The sequence below is a fragment of the Ambystoma mexicanum genome, chromosome 3p, assembly GCF_040938575.1.
Source record: "Ambystoma mexicanum isolate Mex_15411 chromosome 3p, UKY_AmexF1_1, whole genome shotgun sequence".
Classification (NCBI taxonomy): Eukaryota; Metazoa; Chordata; class Amphibia; order Caudata; family Ambystomatidae; genus Ambystoma; species Ambystoma mexicanum.
Window position 1 is genome coordinate 335171254 of NC_090925.1, and position 26524 is coordinate 335197777.

A 26524-nucleotide genomic window follows, 5' to 3' on the forward strand; every position below is an offset into this window, starting at 1 on the left:
AATTATCATGAAGAGTGGCGCAGCGGTTTTAGTCAATGATATTCAAATCGTGAAGGGTGGTGCTAGCCCTCCTGGGTGGTGAGGTGCGGATGGCCTGCCTGCCAGTGGCTTTGTGAGACTTCAGATATTTTTTGCGGGATTTCTTCACTTTAGGTTCCCATCACGTGTGCCCAGCTGAGCTCGAATTTCAATATGCGTTTCTCTTTTCTGGGTGTAAAGGGAACCTGCGGCTCTAGCTCTAGAAGTTTCTGTGAACGCGTGGAATGCGTTTAACTAACTCTAGGTGTCACTCCCTTTTCCTTGGCTCCTTCCTCCTCTGATGCTCCCTCTCTCTCTCTCTCTCTCTCTCTCTCTCCCGTGACGTCCTTCCTCCCCTCTCCATCCTCTGCATGCCTCCCTCTTATTCGTTCACTTCCCCTGCCCCCTCCAGCCATCACGGCATCACTCCCTTCCTCATCCCGCCTCCCTCCTCCCCTCCCAACCGTGACCTCACTCTCCCTTGTGACTCTGACCAGCTGACGCCGCCCTCAGTTTCGCACAGACGGGAACTCCTGCCCTCGGATAAAGACACAGAACTTCCTGGAGGAGAGGACAACACATTTCCACACTAAGGAGCAGCAACAAGACCCCCAGCTGAACACCCGGGCAGGTAAGCGCTATCGCGGGCATCTCATGCGACCCTGCTGCCCCTTCAAACCACCTCCTGCCCTCTGTGCCCGCCTTCGTTACCACCACTCTCCGCACCGCTCCTCCCCCCAGCGCTCTGCCCCCTCCCCACATACCTGTACGGACGATGTTTGCCGCTTCATCCGCCTGCCCCAACTCCTTGAAACCCCCACCCACTCCTCCCTGCTCGCCGTTCCTCGCATGCGGGCATCTGCCCCCTGGGGCCACTTCCCCCGCTTCCCATTGGTCTTTGATGTATCTGGTACTCTTTGCAGGTTGGTATGTCTCTGATTCTGTTTGCTACTGTTAGGCTGGTCTCTCAAGTCTCTGCTACACTTTCTTCATCGTACTTTGCTCTATGAAATCACTAATACTCAACCATCTTGACATCCTTTCCTCTTTGTGGGTTTTGCTGTGTGGTCTCTGATACACTTTCCTCTTTATCGGTTGGTCTGTGTGGTCTCTGATACTGTTTCCTCTTCGTAAGTGATATGGGAGGTAACCGAGACTTTCTTCCTAGTAGGTGGGTCTGTGTGGTGACTGATACTCTTTCCTCTTTGTAGGTTGGTCGTTCTGCTCTCTGATACCGTGTTCTCTGGCAGTGGCTCAGAGGTCTCTGATGTTCGTGCCCCTCTGTAAACCGGTCTGTGTGAATCGATGCACTTCCCTCTTTGTATGTTGGTTTCTCTGGTCTCAAACACTTTCTTCCTAATAGTTTGCTCTGCATAGTCTTTGATGCTCTTTCCTGTTTGTTATGTCTTTGGATACTCTTTTCTGCAAATGCTTTGTACTATGTGGTCTCTGATGCTCTTTCCGTGTTGTAGGTAGGTCTGTTAAGTTTCTGGATACTATTTTCTGCTAATGCTTTGGTCTGTGTAGTCTCTGACACACTTTCCCCTTTGTAGTTAGGTCTGTTAAGTTTCTGGCTATTCTTTTATGCAAATGCTTTGTGTGGTCTCTGATACTCTCACCTCTCTGTAATCCGGTCTGTGTGAATGGATGCACTTTCCTCTTTGTATGTTGTTCTCAAACTCTTTCTTCCTAATAGTTTGCTCTGTGTGGCCTACGATACTCTTTCCACTTTGTAGGTTGGTCGTTCTGCTCTCTGATACCGTGTTCTCTTTGGCAGTGGTCAGAGGTCTCTGATGTTCGTGCCCCTCTGTAAGCCGGTCTGTGTGAATCGATGCACTTTCCTCTTTGTATGTTGTTCTCAAACTCTTTCTTCCTAATAGTTTGCTCTGTGTGGTCTACGATACTCTTTCCACTTTGTAGGTTGGTTTAAGTCTCTCTATACTCTTCTGCGAGTGCTTTGGTCTGTGTGGTCTCTGAGACCATTTCCACCGTGTAGGCCTGGTGAAGTCTAGGCCTGGCTGATCACTGGGGTCTATTTGTGCTTTTCTTCATGAAGTTTCCACAAATTCAGTGTAGGAATGCATGCATGAGTATATAGCGCAGGGTAAGACAAGCTGTGATGTCTCATTTATTTGTAGTAATTGTGAATGCCAATTGATTTGCCAAGAAGTGCTGCACACAGGACGTGTTGATGCGGAAACTGAGACCCCTGTGTATAAGGGATCCAGTCACGGTAATGTAGTGTCAGGCGTGCACTTAAGCTAACCCTTCAAAGGGTGGGAACGACACTAACTTCAGAGACTGTCGGGGTGGGGCAAACGCTCCTGTGTGGGGGGCATCTAACTTCTTTGCATATTCTAATGAGACTATTCTAGTGCAGCTTCAATGTTAAAAGCAGTTTACTCTCCCCATTTCTGAAACGTCACATGTAAGGACTGCTGTCAGAATGAGTGGTGAGCTGTCTCCTGTCCCCACTTCCCTTCTAATAACTCCCTTGGCATGCAAGTACTAACGCTACATCACAACATTAACTTCAACCAATAAATGCTGAGCTCTATGAAATTCTATGCAAATGAGATGAGCATACTCATGCTTGGCACTTAAGTTGTCTGTGTCCTGTTCTGCACGGTCACGGCTCTGTAGGTCAGCCAGGTCAAGTCAACCTAGCCCAAATTTCGGAACGGGGTGGGGGACGTCGGCTACAGCCCGATTTGCACCACTGCATTGTCATCCGTTGAGCAGGATGTGACAGTTGCGCAATGACCAGAGTCGCGTGCGCTATACAATAACAGGATGAGCCAATGTTGTCCTTCTTTTGTATAAACAATAATCTTGGCGCTCAGCTGCCATGGGGATTTCCCGGCTTGTGGGGACACATTGACTGGCATGACCTCATGGAAAGATACCCAGGGATGCTGCGTCCCGTGAGGGGCACCTTCCACGCTGCATAGCCTCCTGCACCCATGATATTCCTCTGTCAAGGCAGCCTGCTTACCTGCTACTGTCTCCTGTTAGGGTGGTTTGTTTCCCTGATGCTCCCGCCTCTTTTTAAGGTGGTGTTCTGTATTCCTTATACCCTCCTCACTGTTGTGGGTGTACGCATAGACCTTGCTACTCTCGCATCCTTTTAAAGCTATTTATATCCCTGTTACCTCCTTTCAAGGGTGCCTGCATCCCAGATATCATCGGCACCTTTTAAAGGCAGCCTATATCTACTCTCCAGCTTTTAAGGATACTTGTATCACTGACATCTCTAGATACAATCCACCTTTAAACAGGTAAGGGGTATCCGTGTAACTCTCTGCACCCTTAAAGGCCGCCTATATTCCATATGCTTTCTTCATATTTTAAGGTGGTCTGTATCGTGTCTAACTGCTAAACTGGTCTGCCATTACCAACTCTCCTCTACTTTTAAGGTGGCCTGGTCTCCTTTTAAGGTCGACTGTTCTGTCTCTGATACCGTTTCCTCATTTTTAATGTGGGCCAGTAATATCCACGATTCCCTGACTCACTCTCCTTTTAAGATCGCCCTTGTTATTAAAAGATCTCTCTATTTTAGAATGGTATACTATATTCTTGAACCCCACCCCCTTTAAGGTGACCCACTGAATTACCTTATGGCAGCTTTTTTATATGCATGAGACTCTGAAACATCACAAATAACCTAATAAATCTACTTGACGCCAAACAGCTCTTTGTTGGTGATGCTTTGCTAGGAGTCAACAATGAACATTCTCGCATTGTTTTAGCCCTCAATAGCCAACGTTTTATTAACATGAATATGACATAACAGTCAAACATACGTGTTATACAGTATAGAAGTAAATTTCATCCCAGTCGTGCAACATCCCTTTGTCCACCCCACCACCAGATGGTATGTCCGATTTTTCCAAATAATTCCTGAAAAGCCAAATCCACTCCATGGTTTCGGGATATGCACGCGTTTTGAGTGTAGTGATTCTCAGTGGGAGTTGTTTTCATATTCAGTGCCCACTGAAATTACTATTGATAATTTAATTGTATCGCGCTCGTACACAAGTGTTTCAGAGCGCGACAAGGCAAGGGAGGAGAACAGAGGAGAAAATAACAACGATCTTACTAGGCCCAGTGACATTGAGAACGCACAAGGGAAAACTATTACTACTTTAATTTTATGTACTGTTAACTGTCCCACAACTTTTTTCACGCTTCTCCGCTAGCGGTTATAGCACAAATTTAGATCTGTTGCAACTTGGGGCCGGATTTACAAAAATGTTTTAAATGGGACTTTCCATTTTTGTAAATCGCGCCCTTAACTGGCTGTCCACCAGCATGGCTGCAACCCTTGAAAAATGTGTTGCGCGTTGCTCCCTTCCTGCCTACTGTGTCCCGTGCCGGGGTCACAGCTCCACTACTTCTTTTGGTACACTTCTACCACTGGCTTATCCTGGCAGCGTGGTGCAGTGGGGGTTCTTGAGGACTGGACTTGGAGACCGTTGGTATAAAGGAGTTGAGCTCCAGGTATTAAACTCCCCTAGTAATGGGAGAAGGGACTCAGTATCCCGCAAAGCATGTCCCACCCGGGCTCCTGGGAACCCGACAAAGGGAGCAGCTAATGGGCATCGACTAGCATCTGCCGTCCAGACCTGGTGTGCCTCCAAAGATCTCTGCCTCAATGCCAGCAAGACTGAGATCCTTCCCATTGGGGCTCCTGCTCCCTCTTTCTTCCTTTCACTCTGGCTACCCTCCACAAGCTCTTCCCTCCCCGCCCCCTGTTAGGGAGAATTCTCATTTATGGCTAATTTCCCTCACCTAGTGAGTCCCCCAGCAGCTTTACTGGACTTCTGGAGTTTATTTTTTTCCACCTGGTAAGAGTGCAAGCTTTTCCCCCACTCTTACCTGTGTTTTTCTATGTGTTTCCATCTGTTTTTGTGATGGTGGACTCTGAAGTACACCACTTCAGTAGCCCCCTTCTTTGTGTGTCACACAGCATCTTCAGTGCCGTGGCACAGGGTTGTCTTTGAGACTTCCCTCGACTCCATTTCTGAGGCGACTACTGTCCCCCAGAAAAGGGTAAAGTTACCATTAACTTTACTTAGTCAATCTACCACAGATCCAGTACACCCCATCTTCCATGGAGTACTGGAAAGGGTTAACTCGTATCCCTTTTTTATCTGTACCTCCTAGAGCATTGTTTCGCTCTTTTACCATTTAGACTTGGCTGGTGGCAGTGGTATCTACCCTAACTTTTCTACCGCAATTATATTAGATAAACGTGGTACTGTTCTTGGCTATTATATTAGCCTCGAACATAAACCTGCTTGACCAAATCGTCTTTCTTTTGGCTCTGGTTGGGTTTATTCGCCACTTCTTTTTGTTAAAGTCCTTCTTGTGTTTTACTTTGCGCTGCAAACTAGGTTCGCCTTCTTTGTTCACTGTTTTGGGCGGGCTTCTGCCCAGAAGCCCTCCTCAAGGCGCCTGGGTGTCTAGGTGGGCTGAATGTGAGGGAGGGGTGTAGTCAACCCCTGCACAGGGTATCCTAGGAAACCCAAGTCACACTTTGTCATGATTGGCCAGGGTAGTTGTCCGGGCTGGACAACCCCCCTGCTGGGTGATTGACAGCCAGGCTGTGTGAATGGGGTTTTTTCGCATAAAAGGCAGGTCTCTTGGGCTAGAAGTCAGATAGTTGCCACTGAAACTACAAGGGACCGAAGAGAAGTGGAGAGAACGACGGTTGCTGCAACTACCCCGTCCCGGTGAAGCCCTGCTGCAGTCCTGAGCCATCTGCCCTTCAACGACTCAGAGAAGATCCAGTCCGGAGTCTTCTTCCCTTGAGCTTGATGGGGATAACCAGCTCATCTTCTACAGCCAGAGGATCCTCTTTCATGGTCGAAATTGCTGCACACTGCTGTAGTGGTCCGGATAGCCACCTGAAGAGCCTCTCCTGTTTTTAAGGAGCGCACCTTTTTATTCCGTGTCGCTGCCAGCCTCATCCCTGTGTGGTGCAGACCCCCTTCAGACGTCCTCCTTCGCAACGAAGCTCCAGGAATCCTGGGTCTGCGGGAAACCAACAGGAACAACTGCCAGGGCACCAGCTGCACCATTGGAACAAGGTACTGTGTTCTACTTGAGGAAACTGGGTGAATCCCTTTTTCTTCATTTCCAAGGCTTGACCTTGTCTTCCCTCCTTCTTATAACTTTTGCTTCCGAACATTGACAATATCCAAGTACTTTTGGCTCAGTTGAATTGTGAACTGTTAGACCGTGTGATCTTCGGCAACTGGCCCCGGTGTCTTCGACTCTGGCTCCAGCCCTTTGACTTTTGAACTCCTGTCTCTGAGCGTTACTTGATTCTGCCCGTCTAACCAAAATATTGCCTGTGATTTTTGCCTCCAACTCCCTCTGGGTATCTCGGGTGCTAAGTGTGTTTTTGCCCCGGTAGCCTTTCATGTCACGGATACACGTTTGTTTAGTGATCGCATTCGTCTTCACAGTAACATGTTTTTGTGCCTAACACCGGTTCATTCCAACACAGGGTACTTACCTTGAGACTTACTGTACAAAGGGAATTGGTTAGTTGTAGTATATTTAACGTGTCGTTTTTATTGAAGTTTAATAGAAGTGTTGTGTTTATAACGAATGGTTTAAAAATAAATTTACTTATATTTTTCTACCTGAAACCTTCAGTCAGTGTTTGCTTGAGTCACAGTAATTGTGGTCCCTTTGTGTAATCTCTGCTACTGCTCATATACTCTTGAGATAGGCCTGGCTGCTCTGCCACTTCTACCACTATGACATAGTAGTACATGCTTGTACCAAAGGTAAAACTTGTATCACCACCTGTAGTCTTAATTGTGTGTAGTGGTCCCTAAGGGCAGTGCACAGGATTCTGCCTAGCACCCCCCCCCCTTCTCCTTCATCTGAATCCAAAAAAACCAGAGTCCTCTCTGACTCCTTTCCTTCCTCACATCCAGGACCAAGAAGGCCCAATTTCAACTCCACCTCCTCAAAGGAATTCTGCCTTTCCTCACTTTCCCTCAGAAACAGTGTCTCTAAAGCTCTCGTCCTCTCTAGGCTCGACTACTCTCTATGCTGGACTACTGCAATAGCCTCTTCCTTAAACTACCCTCTTCCTCTCTCCGACCCATCCAGAATAGGGCTACAAGACTTATCCTTGGCCTCAAGCCCACAGACCACATCTCTCCAGTCCTAAAATCCCTCCACTGGCTCCCGGTTGCTGCAAAAATCAAATTCAAATCCCTCTGCATCATCCATAAGGCTATCTGGGGCCAGGGACCACGCTAACTACAACTGGCTATCACCAAATACTCTCCCTCCAGATCTCTGCGTTCCTCCGTCTCCAACTCTGTGTATCAAGCGCTTAGCTAAACAGCAAGCTGGTGACTTTCCTCTGCTGGCTCCCTCCTATAGAACAGCCTCCGCCTTCCTCGTCTACAGCCGGATCTCCTAAAATTCCGGAGGCCTCTTAAGATTTTTCACCTTCTCCCCTCCCTCCTTTGATAAATCGCACAGTCGCTGAGATTGGTGACCACGGCCCTTATGTGTCCACCTGGGTCCTTTGCTCCCACACCCAATCGCCTTTAGCCTTCGCCCGCTCCCAGCACTTGCATTGCACCCACAGGCCTGTGCTAACATAGGCCTGCACTTATTTACTGGCAGTTACCACACTTACCTCTGCCAGTAACTTAACAGCTGCTTGCAACCTGCTCCCTTGCACTTACCCCCTCCCTCATCCCTTCTCTCTCTCTGCACTTGCCCGTTCCGAAGGCTCACAAGACCTAGTAGGACAACCTGTCTTTCATTGTTATTTTTGCCTTTCATTCCCATGTACCCTCCCTGTTGCCCTGTGGGCGCTTTGAAACACAGTTTACTTGATGTATAAGCGCCTTACAAATGAGCAATAAATAAATAACCCCCGGCAACAGTGAACGATCACTCAGGAAATATGCACCCAAGGAGATGGTCACGGTTCGTTTCAGTAAACCAATGCCATTATCAGCTGTCAAACTTCAGACCGCCAGCATCTCACGCTCACACTCTCGGGCGCTCTTCTCTCAGTGGCAGCATCCCACGCTCATTCTCTCAGGCGCTCTTCTCTCAGTGGCAGCATCGCACGCTCACTCTCTCTGGCGCTCTTCTCTCAGTGGCAGCATCCCATGCTTACTCTCTCGGGTGCTTTTCCTCAGTGGCAACATCATGCGCTCACTCTCTCTGTCGAGCTTCTCTCTGTGGTAGCATCCCGCGCTCACGCTCTTGGGCGCTCTTCTCTCTGTGGCCGCATCCCGCGCTCACGCTCTTGGGCGCTCTTCTCTCTGTGGCAGCATCCCGCGCGCTCACGCTCTTGGGCGCTATTCTCTCTGTGGCAGCATCCCGCGCTCACGGGTGCTCTTCTCTCAGTGGTAGCATCCCACACTCACTCTCTTGGGCGCTCTTCTCTGTGGCAGCATCCCGCAATCACTCTCTTGGGCGTTATTCTCTCATTGGCAACATCCTGTGCGCGCGCTCTCTCTCTCTGGCGAGCTTCTCTCTGTGGCAGCATCCTGCGCTCACGCTCTTGGGCGCTCTTCTCTCGGTGGCAGCATCCCACGCTCACTCTCTCGTGTGCTTTTCCTCAGTGGCGGCATCCCGCAATCACTCTCTTGGGCGTTATTCTCTCATTGGCAACATCCTGTTCTCTCTCTCTCTCTCTCTCTCTCTCTCTCTCTCTCTGGCGAGCTTCTCTCTGTGGCAGCATCCTGCGCTCACGCTCTTGGGCGCTCTTCTCTCTGTGGCAGCATCCCACGCTCACTCTCTCGTGTGCTTTTCCTCAGTGGCGGCATCCCGCAATCACTCTCTTGGGCGTTATTCTCTCATTGGCAACATCCTGTGCGAGCTTCTCTCATTGGCAACATCCTGCGCTCACTCTCTCTGGCACTTCCAGTGGCAATCGGTTATCTGAAACGTAGAGGTAGTGGGAATTAGCCCACTGAAGGTGTGGTCTTGGGAAGTTTGATGAACCAACAAATGCGTGAGTGTAAAGCCAGGATTTCGTTATGGGTGGATGGCGTTTTTTCGAATTGGTTTCAGCGAAAATTAGCAAAAACTCCCAGATTTCGAAACCGGATTACGAAACCCAATGTCGAAAGGGCACGTATAGATGGACTCTTGGGAAAGGAATAATTGGGCGCTGAGCTAGAATGGGGTGAAGCGCCCTTAATTGCAAAGGGGCGTGTGGGTTGGGGTAGAAAGCAACATCCTAACAACAACATGCGAAGTGACCTGCGTTCAGAGACACATGGAACCGCCCCCTTTACATACAATGTTTGAATAGGGCTCGTTATTCGTATTGCCCACGCATTGCCACATTTCATCTGTCCTCAGATCACCGAAACTACCGCCACAAAGTGGATTTCTTATCAAGAGGGGCGTATTCTAGAATATTAATGAATGAAGGGTGCACATGAACGAGTCGGGAGGGGTGTGGCGCAGTGATGCGGCCCAGTTCCAGCACTCGCACAGAACCAGTGTCTCTGTCACTCTTGCACGGCCTGTACTTGGAGATGAGACTAGATCGAGACTATCCTGGCGTTCAGTTCCCGAGCCCCCTCGGAGAGACGGGGCAAGTTACGGAGCAGCCTCTTCAGGCCCAGGGTTTGAACCGCAGGAAGTGTTCTATTGCATTTCCGGTCCTTGGCCCCGATGCAGAGGCGTTTCCGGCCGTGTTATTGCTGCAGGCCACACGCTGCTGCTCACTTAGTGTGTATAGGATGTCTAGAAGTCTTGTCCGGGGTATAGTTCTTCTAGTATATGCCCGTTTGATTGCCTTGTTCTATGCTGGGGTTTCCAATTCGGTGGAATGTCCCGCCACGGGGGTCCTGCGCGTGGGAAATGGATGGAGAGAGAAACGGGCACCTTCCTCAGGCCCTCGCTTGTTGATCCCATCATGGGGACGCTGCGGCCCATAGACGCATACTTGCCAACATTCTGTGACCAAAAAGATGTAGGATTTTTTAAGTTTCAAAAATAATACTTTGCTTAACAATTACATCACAGGAAAATACCAAACATACAGAGTTGTCACCACCGGAGCATTCTAAAATGCACAACCCATCAAACGGCACAACATGGAAATATGCTCAATGTATAATTCTGAATGGTAAGTTAACACCAAATTCAATGACCTAACTTGACAGAAGGTAATAAACACACAGAGCTGGTAGGCAACGTTTGCCAGTGCTCTGTAGCAGCAGCTTGGGCAATAGATATATATTTTCCTGCAGTGCAAGATGAATAACTGAACAACATGGAGACCGATATGCAGATGCTGTGTGTTGGTGGTACACTCTGCCACTTGCCTTCAGTGGTGCTTCACTTAAGGCCTGTCCTGGCCAGAGTCATGTAGCTGTCCGGTCGCACCGCACAGACAGACTAATGTGTTGCGTGTTTTGTCCCAGGCGGTCTCAAGCAGCCTGCCTTAGAGTCACATAAATGACCCTACTGCTTTTTACAGGGGAAGATCTGTCACCCAAATCTGTAGCTGAAAGGACTGCTTAAAAAGAAGTAGCCTACTGCTTAAATCAGCAGGGTTTGCACGGATGCCTAGAGTATACGCAATCTGACCTTTCATCCGGATTGGCCATTGTGCACTGCTCTCTGTCACGGGTTCCCCCAGTCAGGCTCTGGGGCTTTTTCCCGGCCTCAGACAGACCATGGCTTTCTCTTTTCTGCTGAACCTGGTTTCTCGGGTCTCAGGAGTGGCTTTGCTTGGTTACACCCCCACCCCCGCGCATGTGTAGGGTTATTGTTGGAGCATGATCATAAGGTGAAAAATGTGGCGTTTTGTAGACGACGTGCTGCAGCCCAGGCTTCCCTCGACTGTGCCTAATTGATCACCGCCCTTGGCTCGTGGGCTGCTCGGCACTTGGAGAAGAAAAAAACCCAGGCCCTTTGTGGCCTGATCTATCGCCTATCACGGATGTTTTTACTCCTTCTTAACGTCGTGTTTATGCACTGATTCGCATCTTTCTTTCCTTGAGGTGTCCGTCCTCCTTATATGAAAGCCGGGTCTAGCCCGATACTTTCTCCTCTTGTTAAGGTGACCTGGTCTACTGCAATACCCTCTCCTTCTTCAGGGTGGCCTGTTATTAGCGTGGCCTGGTATACCAGCTTAAGGCGGCCTGCATGTTCGTGTCCTGTTCTACCTGTATACTCTATCCCTTTGAGGTGGCCAGCTAAAAAAGGCGACCTGCTGTACCCCTAGCCTTTTTGGTAGGCTAGTGTGTTAAGGTGGCCTGTCCTACTCCACCCTTTCTCTCCCCATGTTATTGTGGCCTGCTATCACCCTTATACTCTCCCCTTCTGTCGGGGTGCGTGGTGTTTTAACGTGACCTGTTCTACACCTGCTTCTCCTTCGTTTTAAGGTGTTCGTTTATAACCAATGCCACCTGCTCGTCCTGTATCACTCTCGTGCTCTGCCCCCTGGATGCAGTCTCTCGCCCAATAATATTAACCATGTGTGCAGTCTCCCACCTGCGGACATGGTCATTGGGCGCAGTCTCTTACTCAAGCATATGTATCCTCTTGATGCAGTCTTTTATGGGGGAATTTGTACTCTGAACGCAATCTCCCACCCAGGAATATTAACCCAGGAGTAAGCATTTCACCAAGTGATAGGTCGCCTGGAGGGATCTCTCCGGGTGGGGGGGGTTGGGGGGTGGATATGTACCCTGGGTGTAGTCTCTCCCTAGTGACGCGCCCTAAGATGTAGACTCTTGTCCAGTACCAATGATGTCCTCTGGATCCCGCCGCTCACCCACGGACATAGCCCCTGGATGCTGCCGCTCACCCAGGGGCATAAACCCGAGAGCAAGTATTTCACCCAGTGACATAGGGTGGAAACTTTACAAAAGAGTGTTGTAACAAGACACAGAAGGTGTATCAAAAGCAGCATGTGGAGTACGTGGTTCCGTACGGAGTCACTTACACCGCTCTTTTTCCCTAAAGCACTTTTTGGTACCTTTTTGTGGCAAATGGCCTTTATTTTTTTGTAATTTTTTTTTTTAAAACCGAATGTTATTGATTTTGTTACCAACATTGAGTTGACAAATAACATATGAATACAGTCCGAAAAGAAATCGAGTCTCTTTAAATGAAGCAATCCTAAGTGCTAAACATTTATCTGACAAATCCTTAGTGACTGAACGTCTTTTTTGGTAACCCGGAAGAAAAGAGATTGCCTCCCCCCCCCTCTGAACCCCACCCACACATCATTGCATTGAGCTTGTAATACTCATATTTTCCGTTTCACAACATATTGAATTGTCAGCACAGGTAAACAGGTTGTTGACACTCCTTTCTACTTGACCAAGGCTAATCCGGTTAAATAAGTAATGTGGACTTGCTAATAATGTTGGGTGACTTTTCTCCAGTCTTTACGCTGCCTGCGTCTGCGCGTCTCTGGGCGCAGTGTAATATTCCAGTCAGGGGAGCCAGATCATATCTATATGGGAATGTGTTTCTAACAATGCGGCCCTGATGCTCTCCATTTGGTATATTTCGTGGGCTTTGTTCAGCTATTCCTTCTTTGTGGGTAGGATGTTGCATTTCCATCTAATAGCTAGACAAGCCCTAGCTGCCAGGAGCAGGTTCCTGGGCATATGTGACAGCACTGTGCTTGTTCCCTCAGTGCCCGTTTCCACCCCAAACAATATTAGGCTAGGCTTCTGTGAATACCATCAATGGCCTGTATCCAGCCCATAATCTCCTTCCAGTACGTCTGCACTTGCAGACAACTCCACCACTGATGCCAGCAATCACTAACTTCGGGGCAACCTCTCCAACAGTACGGCGTGACCCCATGGTACATTTTCGCTAATCTTTGCGGGGTTAGGTACCGTTGCATTAGTAACCTCCCGTTGTGCGTCTTATACTGCATGGATAGTAAGGTGGACCATACCGCTCTATGTATCAACGCCCAAGTGTCCCGGCAATCTTGCAAACCAAACTCTGCCTCCCGTTTGGTCAGTGTGATTGGTTGTGGTAGGGGGCTTCTAATGATTAGTGCAGAGTATAATTTAGCTATTAGCCCCCTGGAGCCATGGCAATGGCTCATGGTGCGCTTGAAAGGAGTGAGCGGCCTTTGGAGGGAGTCGCCCCAGCGTGGGCCCACCAATACACTTCTTAACTGCAGCTACCGTAACAGTGATATCATGACGCCCTGCTGTGCTAGTTCTAATTCTGGCTTTGTCATTAAGGTACCCTCCTTCCACATCTGCCCCGCCCCCTCACCGGGCCTCCTTCGTATTGGGGCAGAAAGCGGTTTGGGTTCACCAACAGGTCTCAAATAGTGGGAGCCCATATGCAGCTGAGCTGGGATGGCCAGAACGTCACTCCCTGCATTTTTTGTGAGGGACGCCTAAGGGACCACAATACTGCCAAAGCTGGGTGCTCACGGAATTCTACGTGGCATGGCTCCATAAGGGACCCATAGCCACTCGCCCAGGGTTACGGGCGCAAATAGTTCATTTTCAAGGCCTACCAACTGTTTTTCGGTATGCAAAGTTGCGATGCCCTGTAGTAGAAATCCGGGTAGCCCATGCCTCCCTTGTCCTTGGGTGTTATCAAAGTTGTATATGATACCCAGGGTTTCAGGCCAGCCCAAAGAAATGTGAGTAGGGTACGTTTTTACTTCTACGTGAAATGCTTCTGGGATAACCATAGGAAGTGATTGAAAGAGAAATAATAACATTGGGAGGATGTTCGTCTTACTCGATGTGAATCTGGCCGTCCAGGAAAGTGCTATTTTGGATCGTCTCTCCGAATCTGATTTTAATAGTGTGCCACAAAGGCAAGTAGTTCGTTATGAAATCAGTTTGCTAGTTTTTTTGTGATCACTACACCCAAGTACTTGATAACTTGATCCCCTCTGCTTGTAGTTGGAATCCCCAATCTGCTACCAAGTGGCTCGGTAGGGCGGACGTTTGCTTCAATGTAAGTGCGACTTTTTTATTTAAATTGGCGCTAAACCCTTATAAGGCACAGTATTCCACAAAGTGGCGAAGAGGGATGGGATAGACTCTGCTGGTTGAATGATGTACGCTAAGATGTCATCAGCAAATAGTGCGAGTTTGTATTCACGCCTGACATTTGCCCCGATCGCCTGCGCAAGCGGTTCTAAGGCCAGGGCGAACAAAAGGGGTGACAGAGGGCAGCCCTGACGCGTGCCCTGCAACAAGCCAAAGGACTCTGATGCGATGCCATTAACCACTACTTTGGCTGTTTCTCGATGTAGCGTCTGGGCACCGGAAATCCATTGTCGGCCCAGCCCTGCCCACAGCATTGCGGCATGCAGAAAAGGCCATTCAACCCTGTCAAACGCCTTCTCTATGTCGATTGACATCGGGGTGGGACAATCCTCGTACTCATTGATGGAAGCAATCGGATCTAGAGTTTATACACCCTGTCTGGCCCTTACATATCCGACCGGTCCGTGTGTAATAACTGCGGTAAGATCTGGGAGAGTTGGCCAGCCAGGCCACTTGCGTAAATCTTGGCATCCATGTTTATAAGTGATATTGGACGTAGGGATGTAACGGTATAACGGTATACCGTTAAAGATACCGTGAACCACTTAATTGAACAATAATAACCGTCACATTGTTTATACCGTTCATACCGTTAAGTGTGCTTTTCAATCTGATTTGGAAAGGCTGCAGTAAGCAAGTGCTGCACAGTCTTCGTCTTGCACTGTTGGATGTGCCGTCTGCCAAGTACTTTCAGTTGGAGCAGTTTTTAATGCCATTCCATAAACCACACTTGCCTTACACAAAATCAATATGTTAGCAATAGGAAGAATAGATACAGTGCCAAGAAGGAAAAGGGTTTCCTTTGGGGTGGCGGCTTTGGGGTTTATATATTTATAATGGATAATGTTCTCTAAACATATGGCAATGGGGGATTTCCCTGGTTCTATCATTGAATTTACATATAATAAGTCACACTGCGAAATTCACTCATCTCTGTGGGTATTCCCTGCTGCCATACCAAAGGGTAACATGTCAGTGATTACTGAACACCTTTTGGCCCGCAAGTAAACTAAAGGCTGTAACGTGAAAAGAAAGTGTGTGTGTGTACGTGTGTGTGTGTGTGTGTGTGTACAAGCGTATACTACCATCAGCCTCCATTGATCTGTGGCATGCAGGTTATCAAGATGGCAACATGTTCATCTTCACCAGTAGCCAGTGGGGAAGCAAAAAGCCTAAATGACCACTTAAGAAAAGCTTTTCAGTTTGCTTTGCCAGTTGCAGCAGGCCTCCACCCCACCCCCTCCTCTCCACACTTGTGTTTGGTGGAAGCAAGGCATTTCAGTGGAAAGTATGTTGAAAAGCCCAATTCTGGCCCTGGGTACCTGGTTTTGTTTGTGATGATACATCTGTCAATTTATGACCTTTTAGAAAATATTTGTTAAGATTAGTTAACTCCACCTGCTATACCGCGATAACCATGATATACCGTCATTTGGCAAGAAGGTTATCGTACCGTCTTAAAACGAATACCGTGACACCCCTAATTGGACGGTATGAGGCGCATTCCCCAACGTCCTTGCCCTTCTTCGGTATGATTATAATTATGGACTCTGTGAATGAGGCTGGGGCTTGGCTGGTTTCAGAATTTTGTTGAACGGTTCACCAGGAAGGGCATACAACCATTTTGCCCTGGAGCGGAGCCCGCTTTTAGTTTGGATATGGCGTTCAGAACTTACTCGGTTGTTATTGGGACATTTATCATTATTTGGCTATCATTTGGTATCAGAGAGCAGGGAAATCTTGATTAATATTACGCCACGTCTTCCTCCGTGCTGCTCTCTTCTGCAGTATATATGGTGGCATAGAATCGGGAGAAGTGCTTAGTGATCTCGCCTGGATTGAGCAAGTCTTTCTCCTTTTCATCTTTTACTTTGGGGACTGCCCTGTGTGCCCTCTGTTTTCGCAGGCATGTGGCTAACATAGTGTGGGCTTTATCTCCTTTCTTATAAAACATTTTTTTAAATACTGAAGCTGTGTCAACGCTTTTTGCTATATGTTGCTCAGTTCTTTCCGGTGTTCTAGTGTTCGCCAAGGATTCCTCTCTGCTGATGGTCTGGGTTTGGAGGAAAGATTCCTTCTGTTTAATTTCTTTTTTTTTTTACCCCCAGTTCTCTTAGCACTCTGGTTCTGTTCCTGAACACTCCCTCTACTATCAGGAATCCCCGGATTGTGACTTTGGCCACTTCCCATACTGTATTTAATGTGTCATTAATATATTTACTCAGCAAGGGTCTCTCTAAACAACGGATCTTTGTAAAGGGTGTTGTTACAGATCCATCTGCGATCTGTCTGTGGTGGCGGGCCCCAGTCCAGCTCCAATAAGCACATTTCATGGCCTGACCATGCTACAATCTCAATGGCCGCTGTTCGTATAGTATATCCATATGCAGCTTCAACAAGAATGTAGTCTATTCGTGAGTATGTCAAATGTGGTGGGGAGTAAAAAGTAAACGCCTTCTCTTGCGGGTGCACTTTTTTTCGCCACGTGTCAATTAAGTGGTTAGCCTTCAAAAGGTCTGGGAATCCCTCGCTCACTTGGCTGGATGCAGGGGCGGGGGGTGCCCGCTGCCTCATAGAATCCAAGTCCATTACGGGGTCTGATGCAACATTAAAATCTCCTCCACATATTAACGGAGCCGCTTTCCAACCTTCAAGAAATTCAAAAAGAGCCCTGCTGAAGGACAGCTGGTTTTGATTAGGTGCATAAATCGAGCAGAGAGTCACAGCACGGGACCTCACCCGCCCTTTCACTGCAATGTACCTCCCTTCCTCATTTCTATGAATCTGTGATATTTGGAGATCTAACAAATTCTTATATATAATGCTGACCCTTTTAGGCTGGCCCGACACCCATAGTGCACCCTCCCCCCACCCCTCCCATCTCCTTACCCGCAACTTTAAATTCCTTTACATTTCCAATTTTTGTTTCTTGGACAAACCATACATCTAATTTGGAGAGTTTGAATTCTCTCATTAACATGGAACGCTTTTGTGGTGAATTCAAGCCCTTGACGTTGAGGGACCCAAACTTTACCCCTTCTGCTAATACTATGGTAGCATGTCCGTTGCCTAATTTTAGCCCTAGCCTGTCGATTTATTTGCACCAGTAATACTAGGTGAGCCATGTCTGAAGGTCGTGTGAGTTACGCTGTTTCTGTTTAGTAGCAAGAGTGCTGACATGGACGGTGTCCCTCCCCTCCTCCCCCTCCACCCCCCCTTGGATGTGCATTCCTTCCTCCCTGAACCCCAAAGTGTCACCATTGACACTCATCTTTTTACTGAGATGCCATATAGTAAAAAGGGCCACCCTTCAAGGACCCCTCACCGAGCTGTGTACAATTTAAAGTATACTCGTTTACTTGATGGCTGCAACGTGCCGCAACCATAATCAAAGTGTTGTAAACCAGACAAAACGTAAACAATTTTCAATATGTTAAGACCATATTTCCTCTTCTGCACTGTAGAAAGCAGTAAAAAGGAGAGGGGATAAAGAAGAAAAGTTGGATAGAATAAAGTAATGTCCATGTCTCCCAATCTTTCACCAACGGTTCAACCTTCATGGCGTGTTGTAGCATTTGTACCTTCTGGAGCCTTGTGCTCGGCCCCCTCCGTGGCGAGGAAGCTGTTGCCTTGTGTATTTGGCTCCAGGGCATTCGAGCCATATCGCTGTCTGTTCCATCTATGCTTGATTGCAAGCCCTCCAAGACCCCTCGAGCCTCTTCTTCCGATCTGACATGATACCCCTTTCTGTTGCACTTGAAGCTCAGTGAAAAGGGGTCCTCCCCCCTCCGTATCGGATCTCTTGCTCCTGTAGCCAGGTCATTAGTGGGTGGCAGCCTTTCTGCTTAATGTGTGTAGTCACTGACAGATCCTAAAATATTTGAATGCTGGAGCCTTCAAAGTCGATGGGTTATTTCTCCCTAGCCTTTTGTAGAATGTCTTGTTTCTGTTTAATGTAGTGACATTTGGCTAGGACAGACCTCGGGCCATTCAATGGACCTCTAGCCCTGTGTAATCTATTGAACTCAAAGTTGATTGATGCTGTGCGGTCAAACAGCGACGCGATCCGGGCCTTCACCCGATTCTTCAATGAGGATGGGGATTCTCCTGGCTTCTCACTGAGAACCATTATGTGTATATTTGCTCTCCGTTCTCTGTTTTCCAGGTCGTCCAGCTTGAGCTCCACATCTTTCTCTTTATTCTAAGTCTAGGAACTGAGCTTCACTGTTCATTGCTGTGAGGTTGTCAGAAAATTGATTGTTTTCAAGAGCGTCTATGCGGTCCTCGACTTTGACCATTCTGGACTGCAGGTCGGTGACCTTCGCACTCCAACTAGATTTAATTGACCGAATTTTCCCAAGCAAGAGGCGTAGCGGTGTCGTGGTCTGCCCTTGGGATGTCTGCCGAGTCTGCAGCCTGCTCTGGTTCCATTTCTGCTGGTTTGCGTGAAAACATGCGCAGCCTGAGCTCTGTGCGCTGGTCCAGGTAGAAGATTTCTCCTGCTGGGATGGTGATCTTTGCGGTGTATGCGCTGTTTGTTGTCTGCCTGGCCAACTCACCAAGCAACCTTCTCAACCATGCGTTTCTATGGTCTGCCTCTTTTTTTTTTTCCCTCTCACACGCTACCAGACTCAGGGCTGCCTTCCTAGTCAACTGACCGCGCTAAGGGAGGGCTGCTTATGTTCCACGTTGATGGCCGTTGGCCTCCCACTTTAAAAAAGTGCTCTTTGTAATGTGTAGGGGCACTTTGCAATAGTCTCTTTCAGGTGGCTTGCTCTGGGTAATGTGGATCTGGTAAAGTGCTGCTGTTTGCCGTGTTTGCCTTTGGTGAGGTGCTGGGCTGCTGCTCTGACCGATGGTCTGTCTCTTGTCCCTCATACATGCCTACATTTGAAAACCAAAAACCCTGTAATGTATGCCCTGCCCACATCCGCACAAGACTCCGACCATTTGCACATGGCTCTGCCCCCTGTCATTCGAAACATGTTTGCAGTTTGCACTTTACAGTGGAATGCAACAAATGTGAATGTCCAAGAACATGCAATATCTAAACAGATTTTATTGTAGCTCTAAGTTTATGCTTCTTGGCAACATGTCCATCAATTTAACAATTAAAAGCATGCAGCAACACTGGTTGCAATTCCCAGGCTATGAAGATGAGCACATTATGCCTTCTCGCCATGAATCTCCACAGTATATGTGTATTGCACCTTCCTGAGCAATGGCTTTGTAAAGTCGATGTCATAACAGCGCTTGCCACTCAACATGTTCACCTTGCATTTAATAATGTTTGCAAGAGTTCTATCGGCAGCAAGAGAGGCACGGAATTCGGTCTTGTTTTTCTTAACCTTGCTGCAAATCCTCTGTCTGCATTGCTGTGTGATAGAATAAGAACAGCCTTGGCATCTTTGCTGAGGAGTGGGAACTGAATTTTGCCAGTCCCAGGGCTTTCCAATTTTGAAATCCAGTCCCAAAACCGGTCTAATCTATCACTTTGCAATTGCTCATCTGGGAATTGAATGAGCTGGTATTCTCTGAATGTTGCACCTAGCCGGTCTACCTCACTAGCCTTCAAAAGGTTTGGGAAGTGCCTCGCCATGTCGCCCATGCAGTCTACATTGCAGCTTTGCATCTGAATGGGATTGAGGAAGGCAGCGCTCTTTATTATTTGGCCCTCCCATGGAAGCTTTTTCCTAATGTAGGTCACACACTGAACATAACACATCTGTACATCTGCATAAAACCTTGCAGTGTACTTGGCAGCAACTCATCCTCATACTGCCTAATAAATTGCTTGGTGACAAACCCAATGACTGTCTTGTTGTTGTCTATCTGATTGTCTTCGCATTCATAGTCCACATTCAACAGACTTCTACTTTCTGCTATTATGGGCAGTTTAACCTAGAAAGTAGCTCTCTCAGCAAACTCTCCATTGCAGGGTATAACATGTGTAGCACTGGATGAAAAACCCTGAGGTTAGGCAGGTATGGTGGGGGCCCACCACCATGGGATGCGTGCACCAATGGCGTTGCGGGGAACTGTTCTGTGCTTGTGTTGCCTGACTTCTGCAGTGGGGTGGGCTGTCTTCCGCTGACCCGAGTAATCGGGGCTGCAGCGCTGACATTAATGACCGCCTTCCTTACCGATTGTAATTCATGTTGGGCAGGGTGTAAAGGCCGTGCTGTGCACTGCCTTGTTCCTCGCTGGGTGCCGGCAAGTTTGCACTCCTCCTTAATGCTCCTGTGGCGTCCGCCATGTTTGCTTGGTGATCACGGCGGTGGTCCGGTCCGGGCAGCGTTCGGATTGAATGAAAGCTTGGTTATGCCTGCCATCCGGCCCCTGTATGCTCCAAGGGGTCAGATTACACTCTTGGGTTTCAGTCTGCGTTATGTTGTGCATTTAATTGTGCAAGAGCACTGCGAGCCACCTGCCCAGCCTTCCCCGCCAAAGATGAGAGCACTGCGAGCCACCTGCCCAGCCCTCCCCGCCAAAGATGAGAGCACTGCAGGCCACCTGCCCAGCCCTCCCCGCCAATAGACGAAGTACTCTCGTCTTTGAGGCGGGCTGGGCAGGTGGCTGCAGTGCTCTCATTGTGCATATACTGTTGCCGTATATTTCGTCACACCAGGCAGATCCCAGGGCGTCACTTCCATGCTTTTGGTGAGGTCCAGATCCCTTGACCTTGCTGCTTGCGGGGAAACTGGGGGACTGCTCCTTAGACCGGTGCATTGGAAAGGGCTGTGCAGTTGGGCAGAGTCAGTCCCCTGTACGCAAGGCCCTGACTGGCTCTACCCCATCCCTCGGAGGCTGTGGCGCACTGTTTCTGGCACTGAGAGTCGCAGTGACCAAAGGAAAGCTGGTATGTCAAACCTGAAATAATAACGTTCATGTATTTGATTACTATTGCTTGAGTTGGTGGGGTAGTGTTTGTGTTGTGCTTAATCCATATATTTTACTAAAATCTCTGTATCCTTCGTGTCAGCTCCTCCTGGATGGTTTAGTGCTGGGGTCTGCAACCTTTGCACCGCCTGATGTGTTGGACTACAACTACTAGCATCCTTAGCCAGCTTAATAAATGGTAAAGAATCATGGGCGCCGTAGTTTAAAACATCTGGAGAGCCAAAGGTAGCAGACCCTGGGCATTAGTGGATGGCTCTGCAACTTGGCTCTCTAGATGTTTTGGACTCCAATTCCCATCTGCCCCAGGCATCAAAGGCCTCAGATCTCATCAGGCCCAGCCAGCAAATCCGAGAGTGAAGGATCATGGAAGTTGTAGTGCAAAAGATCCGCAGAGCCTTAATTTGCAAACCTGGTTTAGAGTATTTGGGTGCCTTATGTTGTGACGCGCTGATCGCTAGTTTGCCTCTTTATTTACAGTTGCATCCGTTTTTCACACAAGAGTTTGCATTTTCTATCCATCCTTTATTTGCGGGAAGCGTGTACCCCACGCCCCCAAAGGTCTCCAAAATAGTGTATTTGGTGGAGGTGAAGGAGACGGTGGGCTTCGCCTCCTGAAGTTGTACGTTGCACTGGTCACAGGCCTGATCTTTCTCGGGCTTCATGGTTTGATCTCCGGCTTGTCATCGCTCGCCCTGTGTTTCCTCAGAATTTGCTTGTTTTTGATGTTTTTAACGATTTGCTGGAATCGTGTAAGCTTGCACCCTTTCTTCAGTCGTCTGTTGCATAGTGCACTTTAGACGAAGGTTGCAGAAGTTTGTATTCTGTTTTTTCCATTCTGTTTCCTTAAGAGTGTACTTCATTATTCACTTACAGGCTCTAAGTAACTTCAGAGATGTGTGGAAAGCACAAATGATATGTAGTGGGGGACACCGCTCGGGGTGCACTGTTGCTGGTGTGTGTTTTAGTGTCTGCATGCTTTCTGTTGCCTAGTAGTGGGGGCAGAGGCGTAGCCAGGATTGTCTAAAGTTGGGTCTGAATCTAATGGAGTTGAGCACACTGCAGTGACATTAATATCTGTAAATGCCCACACACGGATGCTGAGTGGGCATTTACAGCTTTTGGGTGGGCCTTGCCCGCTCAGGCCCTACCCTGTCTATGCCCCCGAGTGGGGGGCACCACTCGGGGTGCATTGTTGCAGGTGTGTCTGTTTAGTGGCTGCATGCTTTCTGTTGCCTAGTAGTGGAGGGCACCGCTCGGGGTGCATTGCTGCCGTTGTCTGTTTTAGTGGCTGCATGCTTTCTGTTGGCTAGTAGTGGGGGGCACCACTCGGGGTGCATTGTTGCCGGTGTGTCTGTTTAGTGGCTGCATGCTTTCTGTTTGTCTTTCCCCACGGGATAAGGTCTTTGCTCCGAGTTGGTCCCCAGACCTCGCTTCCATATTTAATCAGTCTCTTTATTTCTCGAGCCACTAAACATGACTCCCAGGTCGCAGCCGGCCATTGTAAGTTTTAGGGCTGAAATAGAAATACTGTGGTTTAGTGTTTATATTTTTTTAATTTTATTTTTTTATTTCAGTTTTCTAGCCTTTTTTAAACATTATTGCCTTGGCTCTTGTCTTGTTTATGGACGCTTGCATTTTTCTTGGTCTCTCTTATGTGGGTAACGGAAGGCCACGCCACCCGGTTAATGAAGGCCCTTCATGTTATTATGCCCTAATAATAGACTTGCCCTGGAAGCTTTCAGTCCCATGGGAAGGCCATTAATGTTCACGTTAAACGCAACTGGGCCCAATCAACCGCTTGCAAACAGACTACGTCAAACATGGCAGGGAGGGAAACGGGGGGGGGGGGGGCTTCTTTTGGCACTGCTTTTGGCCTTGCAGTGACTGATCTGAGCTATGACCTAAAATGGCCGTTTGAGGAGTTTCAGTGAGAACCCTGGATGTGAGACTTGAGCCGACCGCTTTGGAAGCCTGCACACCTGGGGCTTCTTGATGGTTGTGTGGGTTAAGTCCATCTTGTGCATCTCTGTAGCAGGGGTAACAGGTTGCAAGTTACTGGCCAGCCACAGAAAGTCACTTGCCACCTCACTTCTACACTTTGCTACTTGCCAGGAGTCCGTTCTCACTAGCCAGTGGCGAGTGCACGCGTGGAGCCCTGTCTGTAGGGTGTGCATGTGATCTGGTGGCCGTCCAGGGAGGGATCCTGCCTGCCTCCTGTGCAGAATATCTGCAGCCTTCCAGAAGAGCTTCCCTTCTCTGCTCCCCACACTGACGGCTCAATCATTATTGAGGGCCACGGGGTTACCACTTTTGTGTAGTTGGGGGTGATCATGTCTTCGGCTCCTCCCTGGGGGAAGTGGGTGTAGTGTTGCTGTGTTCAGCTCTAGCAGCTCGCCTGATGTGGGATCACTGCTGCTGGATTTTCATGTTCTCTTTGCTCTCTTTTCGTGTTATTTGTGTGTGTATTGATCCTTATGGTATGTTTTATTGTCTATAACCGATCATGGCCGCTCTTTCCTCTGGGGGCAGATGCCCTCTTGGTATTCTGCTGATCTATGGCCGCTCTTTCCTCTGCGGGCAGATGCCCTCTTGCTATTCTGCTGATCTATGGTTGCTCTTTCCTCTGGGGGCAGATGCCCTCTTGGTATTCTGCTGATCCATGGCCGCTCTTTCCTCTGGGGTAGAAGATGCTCTCTTGGTATTCTGCTGATCCACGGCCGCTCTTTCCTCTGGGGCAGATGCTCTTTTGGTATTCTGCTGATCCATGGCCGCTCTTTCCTCTGGGGGCAGATGCCCTCTTGCTATTCTGCTGATCCATGGCCGCTCTTTCCTCTGGGGGCAGATGCTCTCTTGGTATTCTGCTGATCCATGGCCGCTCTTTCCTCTGGGGGCAGATGCTCTCTTTGTATTCTGTTCTGTTAATTGGGTCCTCCAAAGTACTTTTCCCACTTTTTTCATATTTTTATTTTTTCCTTCCATTTAGGTTATTCCATTTTTCCTTCCCTATGCTCTGTTTTTTTTCCTTTCTTGATAATGTGCTGTTATGGCAAGGTGTTAAGATATTCGTCTCTCATCGTGTCATTCTCGGGGTCGCTGTGTGTTTGATTAGGGAGGCCCCTGAGATTATTGTATAGGATTTGGCGGTATGTGTGGAACCCCTTCTTTTGGGGATTTCTATTTTTGGTGGTGTTTGTAGCTGTTGGCCTTAGTCGGTGATGGGTCTGCGGCTGTTTTGAATGTACTTTGTGTCTGCTGCGGCCTACTTTTTCAGGCTGAGCAGCCTCCAGGTCAGACACAAGGGCCGCTCTGTGCACAGGGCGTGGGCCGCTCTGTGCACAGGGCGTTAGCCGCATTGGAACGTGTCAGGATGTATATTTCCACATGGTGTAGGTGTTTTTCTGAAGGCTTGAGTCATTTCTCCTTCGTGATGGCCGCCACTACCACAGGAACGTTTGTGGATGGGGTCCAAGCGCTCGATAGCTGCTGCCTGACCCTCCATGGTGACCCCTGACACCAACCCTGGGGAAATGAGGCAAGTCCAGGGTTCTCTTCCTGCTGGCGTCACGCAACAGATAGTAACGTGACATGCCCCCCCTCCCACCCCCTTCATCCCTTTCGCGTGCTGCCCCTCGTGCCTTTCTGTGTCAGGAGACTGGTCACGGGGCAGAAGCTGAGATCTAAGACGCCAGCCACCTCTGGACAGCACGACTAGCAAGCAGCCGCTTACTCTTCACTGGAAGCATGGGCGTAATTTTGGGGGGGGGGCAGGGGTGTTTGCCCCCCCAACTTTCATGGCACACCATTTTTTTTCCCCATTCATTTGGCTGGGGCACCTTTTCTTCAGGTGTCATGCGCCCCCACCCGCCCCCCCAACATTTTCAGCAAAGTTACTCCACTGACTGGAAGCCATGGTCAATGTGTGGGGCGTATAGCACTCTCCCCAGAATACTCTACTTACCTCTGCCATACTTTTACTTTGTCATTTGTCATACATGTACTTCTTTATGCCTTTACTTCGTCTGCATCTTCCTTCATTTTTGTTATTTGTATAGCGCCTTTCGCCATGATCATGGTCCCAAAGCGCTGTTTGGTTGAACGCCCTCGAAGGGACAGGAGTCTGAATTGAAGGTGGGAATGAATGCATGTGGCTAAGGATAGCTAAAGGTTGGTGTCGAGGGTGGGGGGGGGAGAAAAAGAGGGGTAAAGGGTCCTCCTCCTGTAATGGCAAAGTGAATGCTGAGGCAAGTTAAAGACAGGTGAAGTAAATCTGACTCGCTGAATATATGGTGAAGTGAGTGCGGGTAACTTAAAGCCATACATCCCTAGCCAGCACAGTCTATAGCGAGCATCATGGGAGTTTTAGTCCGAAACATCTGGCTAGCCGCTGGTTGCAGACCCCTGAGCTCGAGGTACAGTTGTCTTGAAATAAATTAAAAAAAAACATTTATGGGAGGTTGGGAATTTTGAATGATGCACAATATACAGGTTCAATTACCCCATGGGGTGAGGAATATACATGTTCAATTGCCCCACTCATAACCCAATGGGGTGAGGAATGGTTGTTTGAGGGAACAAATCAAAATGCGGAAACCTTCATACAAAAAGGATACACATATGCCAACAAGAAGGGATTTGTTGGGGCTATTGAGGCGCTTTGCGGGCATAGCATGGCGGGCACATGCTGTTCCAGTGCACAGCATGCTTACTAAAAGGTGGCGCAATTCTTCCTGCGTTCCCCGTCACAGCCACAAAGGCGCCCCTTCGCGAGGTCTCGCACATTACTGCGCTGCTTAGCAGGAGCCCAGGTGACGTGATTAGCTTCAAAGGACCTATGAAGCAAAGTGCAGAGTTCTGCTCACTGCACAAGCAGCGTCTCAGGAACTGTGAACCTATTTGCGAAAAGCAGCGAAACTCGGGTCCCATTGGAAGCCGCTGGCTGAGACCTCCCATCGTGTGACGTTTGTAGGCATCTTTTCTCTCCTTCTGCCCCTCCTGCCTTTGCCACCGATACTCGGATCTGTCCGTTCAGGAGCTACTGAGCACCACTCGCAGGCACCACAAGACACAGGGGCTGATTCGTGGAACTTTTTTCGCGGTGCACAGTGACTTTGCTGTGCAAAGAAACACCCTGATTCACAGAGCTGCGCAAAGTGTATTTTTGCAATGCAAAGTCACTTTGCACTGCAAAAATATACTTTGCACCGCGCTAAATGGGGCTAATTCACGGTGCAGAGTGCTTTTGCAGTGCAATGCTTCAGGCCCACAGTGTACAAACACATATGCAGCTGTAACTTGTTTCTAAACACAACACCAGAGTGTAGTGTAAATACTACCAGCCCCTTGCCCTGCGCATCACCAGAGCAGCCTAGCTTGAAGGGCAAGGTCGTTATGGGATGGACTCTGCTTTTTCTGCAGAGCATTCGCTTAAAACGTTATGGTTCATTTGCCACAGCGAGGCACTTGATGAAAGTGGAATCGCAGACAAATTGGAAAGAATAAGAAAACCTCTCTTGATGAAGGCGCAGGACTTCACTTGATTAAAG

The 26524-nt window shown here is 48.6% G+C and overlaps 1 protein-coding gene across 1 annotated transcript in view; it reads left to right on the plus strand.

The window, feature by feature from the left end:
* The first annotated feature begins 218 nt into the window (after window positions 1-218).
* Window positions 219-26524, plus strand: part of SDCBP2 (syndecan binding protein 2) — an 87742-nt gene continuing 61436 nt past the window's right edge. Inside the window, exon 1 of the mRNA XM_069650921.1 lies at window positions 219-649. The gene's annotated coding sequence lies outside the window, so the exon portion shown is untranslated. The remainder of the gene's footprint in view (window positions 650-26524) is intronic.